The 20,500-nt window shown below is 44.5% G+C and overlaps 1 protein-coding gene across 1 annotated transcript in view; it reads right to left on the bottom strand.

The window, feature by feature from the left end:
* The window catches only part of PRDM10 (PR/SET domain 10), a 102,848-nt gene extending 90,929 nt beyond the window's left edge, over positions 1-11,919 (bottom strand). The window contains exon 1 of the mRNA XM_030794575.1: positions 11,841-11,919. The gene's annotated coding sequence lies outside the window, so the exon portion shown is untranslated. The remainder of the gene's footprint in view (positions 1-11,840) is intronic.
* Between the last annotated feature and the right edge of the window lie 8,581 nt (positions 11,920-20,500).

Genomic DNA, 20,500 nt, shown 5'->3' with positions numbered 1-20,500 from the left:
GGTCTAGGATTCAAAGGCACCTTCCGCTAGCTGAGGCATTTCTTGAAGTGGAAAAAGGATTTGAAGGCAAGCAAATCACAGGCTCACTGCTAACATAAAGTGGGATAATGTCTGTTACAATATAGCTCAATAGTATAGAGTGTAATGCAAATGTTAATAATTATTTAAATTGTGAGGACCACAGGCTGTTTTAGATCATGAAGGTGTCTCATCCAGAAAAGACGTATTCTCAATTAAAAGACATTTTAATACATTTTCATTATTAAACAATTGTTTTGGGAATAGATCACTCTTAACTGCAGGCTTGGGTTCTCTCTTAACTAATGTATTTCACCAGAAAATATATAAAGTTCAACTTCAAATTGACAAAATTTTAAAACTATGTGATTAGCAGCTGGGCGCAGTGGCTCACACCTGTAATCCCAGCACTTTGGGAGGCCCAGGCGGGCAGATCACCTGAGGTCAGGAGTTCGAGACCAGCCTGGCCAACATGGTGAAACCCTGTCTCTACTAAAAATACAAAAATTAGCTGGACATGGTGGTGGGCACCTGTAGTCCTAGCACTTTGGGAGGCCGAGAGGGGTGGATCACCTGAGGTCAGGAGTTCGAGACCATCCTGGCCAACATGGTGAAACCCCATCTCTGCTAAAAATACAAAAATTAGCTGGGCGTGGTGGCACACGCCTGTAATCCCAGCTACTCGGGAGGCTGAGGCAGGAGAATCGCTTGAACCTGGGAGGTGGAGGTTGCAGTGATCCGATATCGCGCCACTGCACTCCAGCCTAGTGACAGAGCGAGACTCCATCTCAAAAAAAAAAAAAAAAAGTAACCGGCCTGGTGGCGGGTGCCTGTAATCTCAGCTACTAGGGGAGCTGAGACAGGAGAATCAGAGAATCACTTGAACCCAGGAGGCCGAGGTTGCGGTGAGCCAAGATCACGCCACTGCACTCCAGCCTGGGTGACAGAGTAAGACTCTGTCTCAAAAAAAATAAAAATACAAAAATAAAAACTACGTGATTAGCACTTTCTTCCACAAGAGACACAAAATAGAAGCATTCCTGTTTAGAAATCTTAGCCATAACTATTCTTTGTAAACGTTTAACCAGACCATTTCACTCAGGTGTACCTACAACATGTTAGCTTCATTTGCAAATTCCCTGAAGGAATTAAAGACCACAAAAATAGAATCCTTTAACAGATGCAGCTCTTTATTTTAAAAATCAGTATAATCATAGTCCACCTGATTCGAAATGCATTCTGTGGAAATTCAATGTTACTTAAGTAAACAGCTAGTGGAATACTAATAATTATAGCTACAGGCATTTATGGAGCACCTATCCTGTGCCAGGCACTGTCAGATGTCCTTTAAATACCTGATCTCAATTAACCCTCACCACAACCAAGAATGATTACTTCTCCAAGGTCACAGTGCTGATAAGTGGAATTTAAGCCCAGATTCCTTTTACTACAAAGCTTGACGCTCTCTCCCCTCTTTGCCACAACGGCTTTCATCCTGGGCAAAGTGGCCAGGACCCGAGCATGGTTTCCACCTGCTGCTGCAGCCTTGCTCTCCCACCAGATGACAAAATCACCAGGTTAGACTTGATCTCAAGGGAACCAGAGGAGGTTGTAATTCACCACACCCAGAAACAGATTTAACTGAGCAAATTACTCAACAGCCAGAGTTAATTACAAAGCTGTGAAGGGCTCCCATTGTAAAAATTCAAATAATTTTTTAAAACACAAGAATACTTATTAAATGCCTATTCTGTTTCCAGCATTGTTTTAGGAATTGAAGAAGACATTGGATGGACTATTTAAACATTCAGCACAGAAGGAAAATACAAATAACATTTATTCACCATTGTTCCAGAAACAAAGCTACCTGTGTTCAGAACACAACACAGCAGTCCTGAAATATTAATTGAATCAGTATAATGAAAATAAATTACTCCAAAAACTTTTTTTAGTTCTCTCAGGCATATGCATTCCTCTAATATTGGAACTGCTGGGCATTAGAGTATGCATGTTTTGGACTTTCTTGATAATACTGTTTTCCAAAGTAGTCATATGAATTTATATCTGTACCAGCCATCTATGAAAGTCCCTACAGTTCAACGTCCAACTTTAATTTAGGTATACAGTGTTCTGGCACTGCGGCTGAAATTTGCACTTCCTTCATTAACATGGTTGAATAACTTTTCATGTTTATTAGACATTTGGATTTCTCCTTTTCTGAAGTGCCTGTTCGAGACTTTTGCCCATTATTCTATTAGTGCCTGTAGCATCTTGTTTAAGAAGTGCTTCTCTATACTGAGGTCATGAGTATCTTCTCCTATATTAATTCTAAAAGTGTTATTGTTTTGCCTGCCTTTCTGCCACGCCTCCAGGTCATAAATCAAGTGTCTGGCTATGCATGATACTGTTTCTGGACTCCATATGGTATTCCACTGGTCCATCATTATTAGCCTACCCAGTGCCAATATTACACTATCTTTTTTTTTTTTTGAGACAGAATCTCGCTGTGTCACCCAGGCTGGAGTGCAGTGGTGCGATCTCGGCTCACTGCAAGCTCTGCTTCCCGGGTTCACGCCATTCTCCTGCCTCAGCCTCCCGAGTAGCTGGGACTACAGGCGCCCGCCACCAAGCCTGGCTAATTTTTTGTATTTTTAGTAGAGACGGGGTTTCACCGTGTTAGCCAGGATGGTCTTAATCTCCTGACCTCGTGATCTGCCCGCCTTGGCCTCCCAAAGTGCTGGGATTACAGGCGTGAGCCACCGCACCCGGCCCAACACTAATTATTATAACTCTTCTTGATCTCTAGCAGAGAAGGTTTCCTAACTTTTCTTTTTCAAAGTGTTTTGCCTTTTCTTGGGCCTTGGCAAATGTTTTAGAATCAGCTTGTCTAATTTTTTTAAATGTGGGGTTAATTAGATCTATAAATCAGTTTCCAGAAGATTGACACATTTACAATACCGAATCTTCCACTCCTTGAGCCACTGTGCTCTTCATTTATTTAGGTTTTATTTAAAGCCACTCAATAAAGTTTTAGAATTTTCTGTATCTGTTATAGTTTATAACCATTTAAAATCATGAATCTGAAAAAATATATTTTGTAAATGATGTATAAGTTTTTGGTGAGATACCTAGAGCTTGGGATAAGTATATATAAGTATGAAAATAAACTGAGGCTGGGTGCAGTGGCTCATACCTGTAATCCCAGCACTTTGGGAAGCCGAGGCAGGTGGTCAGGAGTTCAAGACCAGCCTGGTCTTGAGACCTGAGGTCAGGAGTTCAAGAGCAGCCTGGCCAACATGGCAAAACCCCATCTCTACTAAAAAAAATACAAAAATTAGCCAGGCATGGTGGTGGGTGCCTGTAATCCCAGCTACTCAGGAGGCTGGGGCAGGGAGAATTGCTTGAACCCAGAAGGCGGAGGTTGCAGTGAGCCGAGATCGCACCACTGCACTCCAGCCTGGGTGACACAGCGCAACTCCGCCTCAAAAAAAAAAAAAAGAAAGAAAAAAAAAAGAAAATAAACTGGTGGTGGTGGTGGTTTTCACATGTAACCCCAGCTACTTGGTTGGCTGAGACGGGAGGATGGCTTGAACCCAGGAGTTGGAGACCAGCCTGGGCAACATAGTGAGATACTGTCTCTAAAAAAAAAAAAAAAAAAAATTAAAAAGTTAACATAAACTTTCTTTTTTTTCTTTTTTTTTTTTTTTGAGACAGAACCTCGCTCTGACACCCAGGCTGGAGTGCAGTGGCACAATCTCAGCTCACTGCAATCTCCGCCTCCTGGGTTCACGCCATTCTCCTGCCTCATCCTCCTGAGTAGCTGGGACCACAGGCACCCACCACCACGCCCCGCTAATTTTTTTTTTGTATTTTTAGTAGAGACGGGGTTTCACCACATTAGCCAGGATGGTCTTGATCTCCTGACCTCGTGATCCACCCGCCTCGGCCTCCCAAAGTGCCAGGATTACAGGCATGAGCCACCGCGCCCGGCCAACATAAACTTTCTTAAGATGTATAAATGAAACAAAGTTCATCAAAGTCCAAGTACTGTGACATAATTTCATTTTAATTCTAGAATTACGGTTTTGTAGTAATGTAATATCTCACACTTCCACAGGACTAAAGTACTTGAGAAACTTGCATGTCACATGAAGTGGTGTCCAAATATTACCATTCATGGGTCCTTATATTTATCAAGTAATGAATTACTTACACAGTCCGGAATAATTTTCAATTCATCAACTTCAAGAGAAAAAGAATGAAGGAGAAGAAGAATACATGATGGAAGAGACTGAAACCTTATTAATACACACGCCCCTGCCTGGGGCTGAGGATCCAGACCCCTTTCTCCCATGCACTCTGACCCCTCTCCCACACTTGCATAATTCCCTGACCCTCTACCTACTTTCTCTCCTTTGCAAAACTGGACACAGTTCTGTCAATATTCTGTGTTAAGGACTAACCGTAAACAAGTGTCTCGGAGAGGACAGTTAAAAAGTCAAACAAAGAGCAATAATTAGTTAAAGGAGTGATAGCTAGTCCCTATTAGAAGGACATTCTATTAAGACTGCCTGTAATCATGGTTTGTGGAAAGACTGAAAATAACCCCCAATAAATTGGCCTCACAATCTTCAAGCAATTCTAAGAAAATGGCAGAATTTGCACACAAAAATAAGAATCTTGAAAAAAAAAATGGGGGGAGGGAGAGGGGGTGGGGCGGTAGCGCACACCTGTAACTGAAGCACTTTGGGAGGCCGAGGCAGGCCGATCACCTGAGGCCAGGAGTTCAAGATCAGCAGTGAAACCCCGTCTCTACTAAAAATACAAAAATTAGCTGGGTGTGGTGGCGGGCTCCTGTAATCCCAGCTACTTGGGAGGCTGAGACAGGAGAATCACTTGAACCCAGGATGCGGAGGTTGCTGTGAGCTGAGATCATACCACTGCACTCCAGCATGGGCAAAAGAGCGGCACTCTGTCTCAAAAAAAAAAAAAAAAAAAGAAACAAAGAAAAGAAAAAGAAAGAAAGAAAAGAAAAAAAAAGGGAGTAAAACTTTACAAACAACTTCAAGTATTTTAATTCACTCAGTTATCCCTCAAAATATTTTAGAATCCAGTAAGTAAAAGGCACTCATTTATACTGCATTCTATGTGAGGGGGCTAAAAATCACCTGTAGCTTCCAGAAATTTAAAATCTGTTTGGGAAGCAAGAAATAAGCACAAATAATTGGAGTGCAATACAACAACATAAGCACTGAATAAATGTTACTGTTACTATAAAGCAGTACAAAATCCTGCAGGACCTTCAGAGACAAAAAGGATTACTTTCAAGTGAGATGGTCTTGACACTTCAACAAGGGCGGTGTGGGCTCAGCTTGCTCTGGTACAGGGAATGGCCAGCCACAGCCCGCGGGCGGCAGACACCTGTTTTTGTGCAGCCTGTGATCTAAGAATGGTTGTTACATTTTAAAATACTTGAAAGGACTCAAAAGAAGAATATTTCCTGACACAGGAAAGTTATATTAATTGAAATTTCAAGGTCCAAAATAGTTTCTTGGAACACAGCCATGCTTTCACACTCCACGGCAGAGGGGAATGGTTTTGACAGAGACCATATGGCCCACAAAGCCAAAAACATTTACTACCTGGTCCTTTAAAAACAGTTTTCCAGCCACTGCTCAAGAAGGATGGATAGGATTCTGGCAGGCAGAACGAGGAGAGGAGAGGAAGGCGAGGAGAGGAGAGGAAGGCGAGCAGAGAGGAAGAAACGTTCCACTTGGGAAACGAAGGCGTGACAGCACAGAGAGAAAATCCCGAATATTTAAGAAACAGTGGGAAGACCAGTTTGACTGAAGCGGCGGTTCCAAAAGAGACAAACAATTTTTGAACCATTTAGAACTGTGTGCTTTGTTATTGAGCCATTTATACAATTGTGGTGAGTGATTAACAGGCATCCTCACTTGGAATCTATGAGGTTGATTACTGTTATTATCCCTAGTAATAATTAAGAAACTAGTTGAAAGATTTGATAAGAAAACCAAGGCTTACAGAAGTAACTTGCCCAAGATCACAGCCCGCAAGCTGAGCACAGCAGTGAACCTCTTTGCCCCTGAGGCAACGCTGTGAATACTATACCATATCAAACCTCCACACAGGGCAGGAAAAGGAAAGGCATCAACAAAGGCAGGTTAGGGCAAAACTGTCAATGTTTCCAAACACGGAAGTAAAAAACTATGGATTTTACATGTAGGTTATGTTTCTCCAACCGTGTTTAAAAGGACAGTACTCCCGACTGGGTACAGTGGCTCACACCTATAATCCCAGCACTTTGGGAGGCAGAGATGGGTGGATCACTTGAGCCACAGGAGTTCCAGACCAGCCTGGGCAATGTGGCAAGACTCTGTCTCTACAAAAAATACAAAAATTAGCCAGGCATGGTGGTGCACACCTGTACTGCCAGCTACTTGGGAGGCCGAGGTGGGCTGCAGTGAGCTATGATGGTGGGAGGTCAAGGCTGCAGTGAGCTATGATGGTGCCACCGCATTCCTGCATGGGTGACAGAATGAGGGCCTGTCTCAAAAAAACAGAAGAGAAAAAAAAAAGACAGTTCTTTCATGAGCTGGTCCAAACGGTTCCTTCCACCTTTAGAATCAAAGTATTGTGGTCTTTTTCTAAATCACAGGAGAAAAAAATGTAAGTTCAATGTTCTCAATTTCAGATTTCTCTCAAACATTTGAAAAATGGTAAATTATAAAAATCAATGTATAAGTAACAGACCAAGTTTGGGAAAATTTAGCTGATTATGCTTAGCTCAACTTTTTTTAATGGATTATGTGCTTACCGATGTCATTTTATTATTTTAAGTTCAAATGATCCATTGAATACATTAATTCAGTAACAGTTAACTCAATTATCTGGAAGTGGTTTTGAGATTAAGATATTCTTCAAAATAATAATCATGCTTTTGTGAGAGCTATCATAAGCACTAAAAAAAAACAGACATCTACATATTAGCAGTATCTTTTCATTCAAATTATAGAAACCAAAAAATAATACATTACATCTTAATGCCACCTGGAACACCCTACCCCTAGCTGACTAAGGCTGCACTGTTCAAAGAAATATGCAAGCCACATACATAATTTAAAATGTTCTAGTATATATATTTTTTAAAAGTAGAAACAGGTGAAATTAATTATAATAGTATATTGCATTTTACCCAGTCTATCCAACATATTGTCATTTCAACATTTAATCAATATTTTATAAATTGAAAGATTTTTTTTTCTACTAAATCTCAAAATCTGAGTGTATGTATTTCACACTTCACAGCACTAGCCATATTTCAAGTGCTCAAAGCCACAGGTGGCTACTGGACAGGACAGCAGAGGTCTAAGGGATCTGATTTCTAGAAATCACAGCAGGAAAGAAGCTGTGGAGTACAACTTTACCATCAGTGAAAGTGAAGGACACGGGGTTAAAAAAAAAAAGGGAGGGGGAGGAGCATTTGACTCCAATATTCTCATGTTTGCAATGAACGAGAGTTTAACTAAAAAATGAGTAGCAAACAACAGACTATGTTAGCAGACAGTAACCTTTTAGCAATCTATAAAAGGTTCTTAAACTATTGTGCACTATTGATTTTATAATTGTTTTCACCACATGTTAACTAGTCTTGCTGTAACTAAGGGTTACCCATATCTTCCCTCTTTTCACTCCACTTCCTCACCTGCTCCCCATTCCCTGAACTATTTCAAGTTACAGAAGAAGAATCTACCTTCATGTGCTTTCTACAACACAAATTTAAAATCTACACAGGGATGGTCAATGGAAAAGCAAAGAAAAATTTTGGAAGGTGGACAGTAATGTCCAGAGCGCTCCACACAAGTCTTGAAATGGTGTAATAACTTTTTTTTTTTTTTTTTTTGGAGACAGGGTCTCACTCTGGTTGCCCAGGCTGGAGTGCAGTGGCGCGATCTCAGCTCACTGCAGCCACGACTTCCCGGGCTCAGGTGATTCTCCCACCTCATCCTCCTGAGTAGCTGAGACTACAGTTGTGGACCACCACACCTGGCTAACTTTTTTGTTTTTAGTAGAGGCAGAGTTTTGCTGTGTTGGCCAGACTGTTCTCGAACTCCTGGACTCAAGCAATCTGCCTGCCTTGGCCTCCCAGAGTACTGGGATTACAGGTGTGAGCCACCACACCCAGCTGTGTTATAACATTAAGAATAAAAAAGAAAAGAGGCCAGATACTCCTAAGCGGTGATTCAACTAAACCATAAAAACAGTTTAATGCTAGAACAGGGAAGAGGTAAGTGTCACCAACGTGGGCCAAAATAAGTCACGAAAAGCTCCCCTCTCACCCTCCTGCCTCTACCCCATCCCCCAGGAGAATTTGAGTGGGATCATTCTCCAAAGATTTGGTTGTAGCAAACATTTCTTTTTGGCTCTTTCTAGACACCAGATCGAATTCTCCTTCATTGATCTATTAAAGTACCTATAATAAGTTAAAATAGTAGACAATAAATTCTGCTTATGAAAAACAAATTGCTGGACTGGGTGTGGCTACACTATCTGGGGTGGAGTGTGATGGGAGAAGGCTATGTATTTTAGTGGCAATAGGTCAAAGTACATCAGCGTTCAAGTTTAAAACAAACTGAACAACTCAAACACTGCAACAACAGGATGTTTAAGATTCTTTTTACCAGATATAATTACGCGGTTACGAGGTGTTTACCAGTGCTTAAAATGAAAAATTGAGGAAACCAAAATTATAGCTCAGTAGTTCTCAACCCTTTGATGAACTGTTTGTTATCCAGAAACCTATCCCTATCAATTAGATTACGCTTTTAAAAAGTTACAAAAAATCAAAATATTATAATTCTTTTAGTTCGGCGGACTTCATGATGCCCCCTTCAAATAATGGAAGTAACGAAAGTGCCCAATCATCAGCAAAGTCTTTAGACACCTACTTACATTTTGTTTTAAAAGCTAGATATTAAACCAAGATTATGTCGTTTGTACAAAGATTTTGTACACACACAAAACCAACTTGAAATACACCAAAGTATCAGCAAAGATTATCTCTGGGTAATTATGGGTTTTTTTTTTTCACTCTGCTTCTAAATTTTTTTTTTTTTTTTTTGAGACGGAGTTTTGCTCTTGTTGCCCAGGCTAGAGTGCAATGGCCCAATCTCAGCTCACTGCAAACTCTGCCTCCCGGGTTCAAGTGATTCTCCTGCCTCAGCCTCTCAAGTAGCTAGGATTACAGGCGTCTGCCACCATGTCCGTCTAATTTTTGTATTTTTAGTAGAGACAGGCTTTCACCATGTTGGCCAGGCTACTCTCGAACTCCTGACCTCAGGTGATCTGCCCGCCTCGCCTCCCAAAGTGCTGGGATTACAGGCATGAGCCACAGCGCCCGGCTTAAACTTTATGTTTTCTCCAATTATCACGCATTATTCTTAAAACTAGAAGGAAAAACAAAACAGGCAAGCAGAAACTTAGGTAGTGCCAATCAATTTGGGATTATATTGAGTTGTGCTACCCTTTATACCTCCATAACCTCTAAGTGAAAACAATTCAGAACCCTTAAAGACAGGAACCTTGCTTTTTCTAAAATATATACTCAATTACATTCAGATATACAATATATGATTAATATGTGGTGGAGCATGCTACAAAATATTAGAAAAACTAAAAATGAATTCTTTGAAAAGGCAAAACAATTTTGCCTTGCAAAACGAGGAATAGCATAGAAGAGTGGGAGCTTACGGGATAGAAGGCACAAGACATTTGTCTTGATCCAAAACAAACAAAAATGTAATCCTTTCACTAAACGCCCCTGTTCACTTTAAAATGGTTCATTCTGTGTCAACTTCACCTCAATTTATTATAAAAGTAAACCTAAACGCCTGCAATCCCAGCACTTAGGGATGCTGCGGCGGTAGGATTGCTTGAGCTCAGGAGTTGGAAACCACCCTGGGCAACATGATGAAACCCCGTTTCTACAAAAAGTAGAAAAAACAGCCAGTCGTGGTGGTGCACGCCTGTAGTCCCAGCTACTAGGGAGGCTGAAGCAGGAGGATCCCTTGAGCCCGGGAGGTCGAGTCGGCAGTGAGCCAAGATCGCGCCATTGCACTCCAGCCTGGGCAACCAGAGACCCTGTATCCTAAATAACTAAACCTAGCAAAGTTCCTTTCTAAATACCCCATACTGAATAAACACTGTTTAAACGCTGCTTTGCCCCCAACCAATCCTAATTTTTTTAAAAAAAAATCTTGTTTTCTCTATTCTAGAATAAGTAAGTACTGTTCATCAAAGTGGAAGCTATTGTGACGCTGGAATGGGTAGGAAGATACAAAAAAAATACAATGTAATAATACATCTTCTTGCCTTACAGCAATGGTGGAGTGATAGAAACAAAGACAACAGGTCAGAAAAAGAGGCCACAAAACAGTCATGAGTGATTCTGCTGTTTTTAATACAGGTTAAGTACTGTTGACTTTAGAGAATTTGGGATGACGAGACAGGCAAGGTTTCAACAGGCAAAGCAGCAGAATTAGGGCACAGGGCAGAGCTGGGTGGGTCTCATCACACATCTAATCCTCGATGACAGCACAAAGCCACCTCTCCTTGTGCTTAAGTGTACACGCAGATTGATTGAAAATGCACTGAAATCCAACTCATCCACCCAGCAAGGCTAAAGGCGCCCACACAAATTCAACAGCGCTGCGTTCGCGTGGCTGGAGGGCAGACGGTGAATATTCCATTTTACTTAGTGGAGTACCAACACCTAGCTGCAGGGTTAAACCTGCTTAACAAAAGCTGTCGAGGGGCTGGAGAGCTGCACACCATCAGCCCTCTGCCAAGCGCCAACCGGCCTCGCCCTGCCTCTGCGCTGCATCCCGGGTGCAGGCGGACTGGGGCAGGGCCGCGACCTCGGCCGCGACCTCGGCCTCGGCCTCCGCCCGGCCGGCCCCCACGCGGTGCCACGGGACAGACGCGCAGGGGCCACCCCACACTCCTGCGGGCGACACTCCTGCGGGCCGGTCCCCCGCCCCGGTCCCGGACGCTAGCTTGGGATGGCAGGCCGGGGACCCAGCCATCGATGGCAGGTGGGCGGCGCGGCCTCCGCAGACAAAGCTGGACGCCCCATCGAACAGGACCCTCCGCCCCACCCGCCCGCAACCGGCCAGTCCCGGAGCCCGGCCCGCGCCGCCACCCCCAGCCCGGCGCCCAGCCCTGGCCCCTGGCCCCCGGCCCCCGGCGCTCGGCTCCCGGCCGGCGGAGACCTGCCCGCCGCGCCCGGAGCGCCCGCGCAACCGCCGCCGCCGGAGCGCGCAGGCCGCCCAACCGCCGTCCCGGCCCAACCAACGCGGGCAGGGGAGGAGAGGTGGGCGCGGCCGGCAGAGCGTGCGAGCCACTCGGGGGTCGCAGGGGGAGGCTGCGCGCGGCGAAGGCAGGGGCGAGAAGGCGCCGAGGCCGGCGCTGAACGCGGCGCCAGGAGGGCCTGCTGGAGGGGGCTTTGCCCCTTTCCCCTTGGAAGGTGCAGATGGTTTGACCCCCCACCCCGAGTGAGGTGCCTCGTCCCAGCCTCGGCTGGACTGTACCATCGGGCGGTGCCGCCGGGATTTCTCCCCCCCACCACCATCAATTCCCCCCCCACCCGGGTCCGCGGTCGGTTGGCCCCGACCGGGCTCTGAGACGCGGAAAGAGCTGGGCGCCATTTTGGGTGGGACTAAGCAAAGACGAAACACCCTCCCAGTCTATGGGGTACTCTGGACCCTGGCTTATCTGGTTCCCTTAATCCTTTAGGTACTTACACGACGTTGGGTGAGGGGAGCTGGAAGATCAGCGGGTCCCCGATCCTCTCTCCCTAGGGGTGATAGAAATCAAACCCCCCCGCCACCTCCAGGTGGTTCTTCCCGCCGCAGAGTGGGAGCAGCATAAAAGGCGGGGTCTTATTAGCATAATCTGCCTGGCAACCTGATCTCGACGTTATATGATTGGTTGAACTCTGTAAGCCCCATGCCGTGCCTAGAGACGAGAAACGCTGGGGCGAACTGACAGGCCCAGATTTAGGAGTCATGACGAAGATCCTGAGACGCTTATTCAGTCTGCAGAGAAGCCAAAAGGAGATTCACACAATGGCCCAATGACTGAAGGCCTCTTTATTTCGTGCTCTGCTGTTCGTGTAAAACCCAATCGCAGAGCGGGTCTCAGGCGGCGCTCGCCTGCGTTTCTACTCTCAGCCAATCAGAAAGCCTGACTCTTCGCATTGGGGTCAAGCCCCCGCTGCGGCCCGCACGCTGACGGGGAGGAAGCTTCCAGCTGTGCCTAGGTTTCTCGTGCGCCGAGGGCAGCCTGCGCCCGTGCTGAGCTCGCCTCCCGCGCGCCCGAGGGCCCGGGGTCCCGGAAGGCGCGCGGGGCCGAGGCGGCCCTCGCATCTGCCCGCCCCGCCACAGATTGCCTCCGAAGTGGCCTGGCCGCGGAGCGCCGGCGAAAACCGAACGCCCCCGCCCCAGGCTCCTGCACTCGGGAGCCTGCCGGGGTCACGCCCTCAGGACCCCCAGGGAGCGGCCGGGCGCCGCCTATCACCCTGACCCACCGCACCTTGAGAGCGCTTTCACTGCGCCTCTTTTTTCTCTACCAATCTGGAAAGGAAGTGAGTGTCATTTCAAACATTGAGAAACATTATTCAACACTGGTTACCCAATGACTCAGCTCACTCCTTAACCGCAGGCTTCCACATCCTGCTGTCCCTTAAAATTGCCTTCACGAAGGGCAGCCAAGAGCCCAGCTTTGGAGAGATACCCAGCTCCAATTACCCACTGGCAGGCAATACGCATGGCAGCTAGATGGCAGAGAGACCTTGGACCTTCGGACCTCCAGGGAGCGATTTTCCCTTCCGTGATATCTACCTTGCTACGTTATTTTGAAGATTAAGTGAGCTCTTACTTTACCGAGTAGAGTGCTTTGCTTAGCACACTGTCTGAAACTTAAATGAGAAGTACTGACAATATAACCTACAAAAATCCTAAACTATTGCCTAACTGAGAAAAAGAGGGAGACAGGACAGCTAAGCAAAAGACGAGAATAGAAAACACCCACAGGGCCGGGCGCGGTGGCTCACGCTTGTAATCCCAGCACTTTGGGAGGCCGAGGCGGGCGGATCTTGAGGTCAGGAGATCGAGACCACGGTAAAACCCCGTCTCTATTAAAAATACAAAAAAATTAGCCGGGCGTGGTGGCGGGCGACTGTAGTCCCAGCTACTCGGAGAGGCTGAGGCAGGAGAATGGCGTGAACCCGGGAGGCGGAGCTTGCAGTGAGCCGAGATTGCGCCACTGCACTCCAGCCTGGGCGACAGAGCGAGACTCCGTCTCAAAAAAAAAAAAAAAAAAAACACCCACAGCGGGAAAAACTGTAAAATTAACTCAATAGTATTCTCTTTACTGTTTGTTTTGTTTTGTTGTTTTGTTTGTTTTTTGATACGGAGTCTCGCTCTGTCGCCCAGGCTGGAGTGCAGTGGTGAGATCTGGGCTCACTGCAACCTCTGCCTTCCGGGTTCAAGCGATTCTCCTGCCTCAGCTTCCCTAGGAGCTGAGATTACAGGCGTGCACCACCACGCCCGGCTAATTTTTGTATTTTCAGTAGAGATGGGGTTTCCCCATGTTGGCCAGGCTGGTCTCAAACTCTAACATCAAGTGACTCTCCCGCCTTGGCCTCCCAAAGTGCTGGGATTACAGTTGTGAGCCACCGCGCCTAGTCTACCATTTTGTTTCTTTAAATAGCTGGAAACAACGTGGAAAGAAGAGAGAGCTTTTTTTTTTTTTTTTTTTTTTTTAACTTCGTGGCAGGGTGCAGTGGCTCACGCCTATAATCCCAGAACTTTGGGAGGCCGAGGCGGGTGGATCGCTTGAGCACAGGAGTTCGAGACCAGCCTGGGCAACATAGTGAGACTGTCTATACAAAAAACAAAAAGATTAGCCAGGCGTGGCGGTACACACCTGTGGTTCCAGTTACCGGCAGGCTGCGCAGGAGGGTTGCTTGAGCCCAGGAAGTCAAGGCTGCGGTGAGCTGTGATCGTGCCACTGCACTACAACCTGGGTGATAGAGCAAGTCTCTGTCTTTAAAAAACAAAACAACAACAACAAGAAACTTCAGACAGTTAACTACCTTGTAAACAACTTCACGTCTAGGCCGTGTCTTGTTCTTCCTTAAACCGCTGTACAGGTAGCACTGGACTTAGATGAGGCCGACCTTAGCATAGCTAGTGAGAGACGCTAGTAGCCCTTCTCTGGGTTTACAGACATGGAAGTCTGTTGCCTAAGGAAAGATCATATTGGCTAAGAGAGTCACTTGAATGCTCCCTTTTAGTGTTGTGAGTAGATGAACCATGCCGCAGGTTGGACAGATCCTTCTGTGTCCTTGCAAAAGCTGCCACTCCGCATACCCCTGGCCTCAGTGAGAACTGCTCACTTTTAGATTTAACATCGTTACGTCCTTGCTGATGAATTCAGATGGTCCCAACTGAGGTCCACTGACGAGAAACAACACCACAGAACCCAAAAGAGAACGCACCATGGGGAATGGGGCTATTCAAACTGGAGAGCCTGAGTTACTCTCATGGCTTTAGAGAAATGTTCTAAAACTTCTAAGTACATAAATATGTGCAGGGAGATTCCTCCCCACAGAGTTTTTATTCAGAGGGTCTGGAGTGAACCTCAGGAATTTGCTTTTTATGTGGATTTTTAAATGATTTTTAAAGTTTACACTGTAAAATTCACTCACTGGGGTGTACAAGAAGTATTTCTTGAATATGTACTGTGTGCCACTCTTGTAAACAATAAAGATAGAATAGGGAACAACAGCAACCAAAAAAGGCCCTGCTCTCATGCAGCTTTATTCTAGTGTAGGTAACAAGAAGAAAATTGATAAATAATTCCAGGTCATGGTAAGTGCTATAAAGTAAACCAGGAAAATGCAAAGGTAGAGAATGCTGGCAGTTTAAATAGGGTGCCAAAGAAGTTTTCTCTAAGATACTAACATTTGAGCTGAGCCTTGAGTTATGGGGAAAAAAAAAAAGAGCCAGCCATGTTAAGATCTTGGAGAACATTCCAGTCTAAGAGAATGGCAAAAGTAAAGACCATGAGGTGAACAACAAAAAAATTAGTATGGCATGCACATATTCATTCTTCTGTTGAATAGATATTCATTGAATGCTTCCCACATGCCAGGCACTGTCTTAGATGCTCTGGGATTCGTCAATTAACACTGTAGACAAAAGGAAAAACAACACAAAAATCCATGCCTTGACTGAGCTTTCAGTCTAATACACTGAGAAACAGTAAGAAGGCCAGAGTTATTGGAACACAGGACAGAGTGATGCAAGAAAGCGTGTAGTGATACAAGGATACAGTGATACAAGAAAACTTGGGGAAATAGGGCTAGGACAGACCACATGAGGCTTTGAAGGCTATGGTATTGGAATTATTATTGAAAGTGCAACTTAATAGGAGCATTGACTAAGTGTGGTAATTAAAAAAAAGTAAAAAGTGCAACTTAAACTAAGTTGGAGGTTTTAAGTAAGGGAGTAACACAGTTTTTTCTTTCAAAATAACTCTGGCTGCTCTAGGGTGCTTATTTTGTTTGGGGAGAGGGCAAGAGACAAGGAGTCTGTGCCAATATGCTCTAAATAAGAAACGATGGCCCATCTTGACCAAAATAGAAGTAGCTTAAATGGGGAGAAGTGTATGGACACCAGATATGGTGAAGCCACAGAACTTGCAAATGCGTAAGATATGGGGCAGAGTGTAAGTTGCTCGTGGTGACAAGGGAGTAATCGAGAATGACTTCTAAGGTTGAAAACTGAGTGGCCACTGAATGTTGATGCCTTAACTGAGATTAGGAACACTGGGAGATAAATGGTTAGAAAATCAAGAGTTGTATTGTAGCCATGTTAAATTGGAAATATCTTTTGGAAAATCCAACTAGACACCCCATGTAGGCAGCTGGAATCCAAAAGAGAGATCAGGGCTGGAAATATAATTATAGGAATATAGTTCATCAGATTATACATTGTATCTAAATACATAGAATTAGGTGTGGTCATCTAATTAGGATTAGATGAGAGAGTGTGTGTATATAGAGAAGACAAGCGTATCCAGGACTAAGCTCATGGGAGCTGCTGAATTTAGAGGTGGATAATAAGAAGGCAGCCATCCAAAAGGCTGAGAAGGAAATAACACACGAGGAGAACGTGGAGAGGATGGTGCCTGAGAAGCGAAGGGAAGACAGTGTTTCAAGAAGGATGTAGCGGCCAGCTGCAGCAAATGTTGCTGAGAGCTGATGATAACGACAGTTAACCCGCGGATCTGGAAAGACAGAGGTGGAAATCTCTGGTAACTTGGACAATAGTAGCTTCAAGGGAGAGCTAGGAAGCTTACTGGGAGTTGCCTGAAGAAAGCATGGGAGGTGAAGAGTCACATCTGTTGCCAGTAGGATAGCAGATAAGATAGGCCAACGAAAACAACTAATGTGCTGCAGTGAGCTATGATCACACCACTGCCCTGCAGCCCAGATGACAAAGCGAGACCCCGTCTCAAAAAGAAAAAAAAAAAAAATGTCATGAACGGCAAAGAAAGCCTGAAAAACTGTTCCAGATTAAAGGAGAATAAAAAGACAGAACTAGGCCAGGCATGGTGGCTCATGCCTATAATCCCAACACTTTGGGAGGCTGAGGCAGGAGGATAGCTTGAGACCAGGAGTTGGAGACCAGCCTGGGCAACATGGTGAGACCCTGTCTCAACAAAAAAATTTAAAATTAGCCAGGTGTGGTGGCATGTACCTGAAGTCCTAGCTACTTGGGAGGCTGAGGTGGGAGGATCACTTGTGTCTGGGAGTTGGAGGCTGTGGTGAGCCATGTTTACACCACTTCACTCCAGCCTGGGTGACAGAGCAAGATCCTGTCTCAGAAAAAAAAAAGTCCTAAATGAAGTATATCCCCTGGATTTGATCCTAGATCAGTAAAAAGCATTTCTTATAGATATAAAGGATGTTAGTAGATCAACTAACTGGTCATGTTGGAGTAAGGTCTGTGGATTAGATGATACTATGATAATGTATAAATGTTAATTTCCTGATTATGGTCATTGTATTATGAATTTATAGAAATATGTCCTTGCTTTTAGGAAAAAAGCAAGTAAAGGGGAAATAGATCTGCAATTTACACTCAAACAGTTCAAAAAAAGAAAAAATATATATATACACACACAAATGCAAAGAGAGAAAATGAAAAACCAAACATTGTTAAAATTTTAACATATGGGGATCCTCTGTGATAGGTATATGGGAATTTTTGTATTAACTTTTGCAACTTTTCTGTGAGGTCAAAATAATAAAACAAGATAGTAGTCAAAACAAAACCAAAAAAAGTCAGCCATTTGTCTTCAGGTCTCTGCACCATGAAGAAAGGAGATGACAGAAGTGAAGGTCTGATATGAGAACTCGGTAGGCTGCAGACAAAGAATCAAGTTTGTGACCCAGCCAGAGTTACTCAGAACATCAAGCCTAGGTAAAGGTGGTTTGAGAAGAAGCCAAAGAAGGTTGTTCTGGTTTGCATGTGTCCCCCAAAAAGCATACACTGGAAACTTAATCTCCAATGCAATTGCATTGTGAGGTGGGGCCTAATGAGAGGTGTTTAGGCCGGGAGGGCTCCACCCTCATGAATGGATTAATAGCAGTTATAAAAGGGCTTGAGGTTTCAAGTTCAGTCTCTTGCTCTCTCTCATGCTTTCTTTGCCCTTCTGCCACGGGATAATGCCGCAGGAAGGCCCTCGCCAGATGCCAGCCTCATGATCTTGGACTTCCTCAGCCTCCACGAGCTGTAAATTTCTGTTTATTATAAAGTATCCAGTCTCAGATATTCTGTGATAGCAGCACAAAACAGACTAAGATAAGGGTCCAGGTGTGCCTGACCAAGAGTGTAACCGGGTGTTTGACATTTGTCTTGGGTTGAATAGTGTTCCCAACATTCATATCTAGAACCTATAAATGTGACCTCATTTGAAAATAGGGGCCGTGTATGGTGGCTCATGCCTGTAATCCCAGCACTTTGGGAGGCCAAGGCAGATGGACCACCTGAAGTCAGGAGTTCGAGCCCAGACTGGCCAAGATGGTGAAGCCCTGTCTCTACTAAAAAATACAAAAAAATTAGCCAGGTGTGGTGGTGTGCACCTATAATCCCAGCTACTTGGGAAGCCAAGGCAGGAGAATCACTTGAACCTGGGAAGCAGAGGTTGCAGTGAGCCAAGATCACACCACTGCACTCCAGCCTTGGTGACAGAGTGAGACTCCCTCTCAAAGAAAAAGAAAAGAAAATATGGCCTTTGCAGATATAATTAATTAAGATGAGGTTATACTGGATAAAGTAGGCCCTAAAAACCTATAACTGGTGTTCTTTTAAGACGAGAAAACAAAGACATGATCCGCAGGGGAGGGAATAGGAAGGCTAAAAACAGCAACAGAGACCTCCACCAGCCAAGGAATGCTGAAGGTTGCCAGAAGCTGGAAGGAGATGGGAAGGGTTCTTCCCTAGAGGCTTCAGAAGGAACAGGGCCAGCACCTTGATTTCAGAGCCAAGAGAGAATACATCTCTAAGGTTTTAAGCTACCTGTTTGTGATACTTTGTTACGACAGCCATGGGAAACTAATTTAACATTATTAAGAAATTATGTGGTACAAGATTGTTTGGGGTTCTGGGGGAGAAGGGGAGAGAGTAAGGAATTATCTGAATGTGGATAGCTGGGATGATGAGTATTTATAAGATAGCAACAGTTTGGGGTGTTTTTGTTTTTAAGACTTGAATGAAAAACTAGCTGGGGCCAGGTGGCACAGTGACTCACACCTGTTAATCCCAGCACTTTGGGAGGCCAAAGTGGATCACTTGAGCCCAGGAGTTTGAGAGCAGCCTGGGCAATATGGTGAAACCCCGTCTCTATTAAAAAAAAAGAAAGAAAGAAAGAAAAGAAAAGAAAGAGAGAGAAAGAAAAAAGTAGCCTGGCTTGGTGGCACATGCCTGTAGTACTAGATACTTGGGAGGCTGAGGTGGGAGGATCATCTGAGCCCAGAAGGTTTGAGATTGCAGTGAGCCATGATTGTGCCACTGCACTTCAGCCTGGATAACAGAGTGAGACCTCATTTCAAAAAAAGAAAAAAAGAAGGAGGAAGAGAAGAAAGGGAGAAAGAGAGAGAGAAAGAGGAAGGAAGGAAGGAAGGAAGGAAGGAAGGAAGGAAGGAAGGAAAGAAAGAAAAAGAAAAGAAAAAGAAAGGGAGAGAAAGAGAGAAAAGGAAAACCATACAGGGAGGAAATCATATAACAATGATAAATGTGGAAAAGCTGCTATTAAAATGTCAAGTCTCATTAGACACCAAAGAAGACATGCTGGAGAGACTGTCCTTCCTATGCACATAAGGAAGGTGGGAAAGCCTTCAGTCACAAATCAGATCTCACAGAGCATGAGAAAAATTCATCCGGGAAAGAAAGCCCGGAATGGAATCGATGTGGAAGTGTCTTAGCTAGAAGAAATACTTCATTAAAGATCAGAACATTCACACTGTAAAGAATGAGAATTCTGTGAACGTAAGAAATGTGGAAAATCTTCAGCCAAAAGGGAAACTTCATTATTCATCGATAATCCATATAAAAAAGAAATCTTATGAATGTAGTAGGTATGAAAAAGCTTTTATTCAGAAGTCAAACTTCATACCAGAGAGGGCATACTGGAGATAAACCCTACGCAAGTAGGGAAGGTGAGAAAGCACTCAGTGGCAAATCTAATTCCACTGGGCATGAGAAAATTCAGATTTGAGGCCAGGCGCAGTGGCTCACGCCTGTAATCCCTGCACCTTTGAGAGGCCAAGGTGGGTGGATCACTTGAGCACAGGGGTTCAAGACCAGCCTGGGCAACATGGCGAAACCCCGTCTCTACTAAAAATAAAATACAAAAACTGAGGTGGGAAGATCACCTGAGCCTGGGGAGGCAGAGACTGCAGTGAGCCGTAATCGCGCCACTGCACTCCAGCCTGGGTGACAGAGTGACACCCTGTCTCAAAAAATAAAAAGAGAAGAAAAGAAAATTCAGATCTGAGGGGTGCCCTGTAAAGATAACGAAAGTGCAACAATCTTCGGGCAGAAGCTATTCATCATTAAATATTACAATATTCATGATGAGGGAGACACCCTATGAATGTACTAAGGGTGGAAAAGCTTTCTCTGTAATCATACTGCTTATTGTACACGTAAGAATCCGTAAGTATGAATGTAAAATGTGTGGTAAAGCCTTCTGTCCATTTTTAGCCAATGCTCTACATAAGAGAACCAATACCAATGAAAAAACCTAATGAAATATCTCAAACAGAAGTCATGCCACATTTGACACCAAAGAATTCATACTCATTAAAACCTTACGAAAGCCTTGGATT

The sequence above is a fragment of the Nomascus leucogenys genome, chromosome 15, assembly GCF_006542625.1.
Source record: "Nomascus leucogenys isolate Asia chromosome 15, Asia_NLE_v1, whole genome shotgun sequence".
NCBI lineage: Eukaryota > Metazoa > Chordata > Mammalia > Primates > Hylobatidae > Nomascus > Nomascus leucogenys.
Note: the sequence above shows the minus strand (reverse complement) of the source record. Positions and strands in the feature narration are given on the sequence as shown.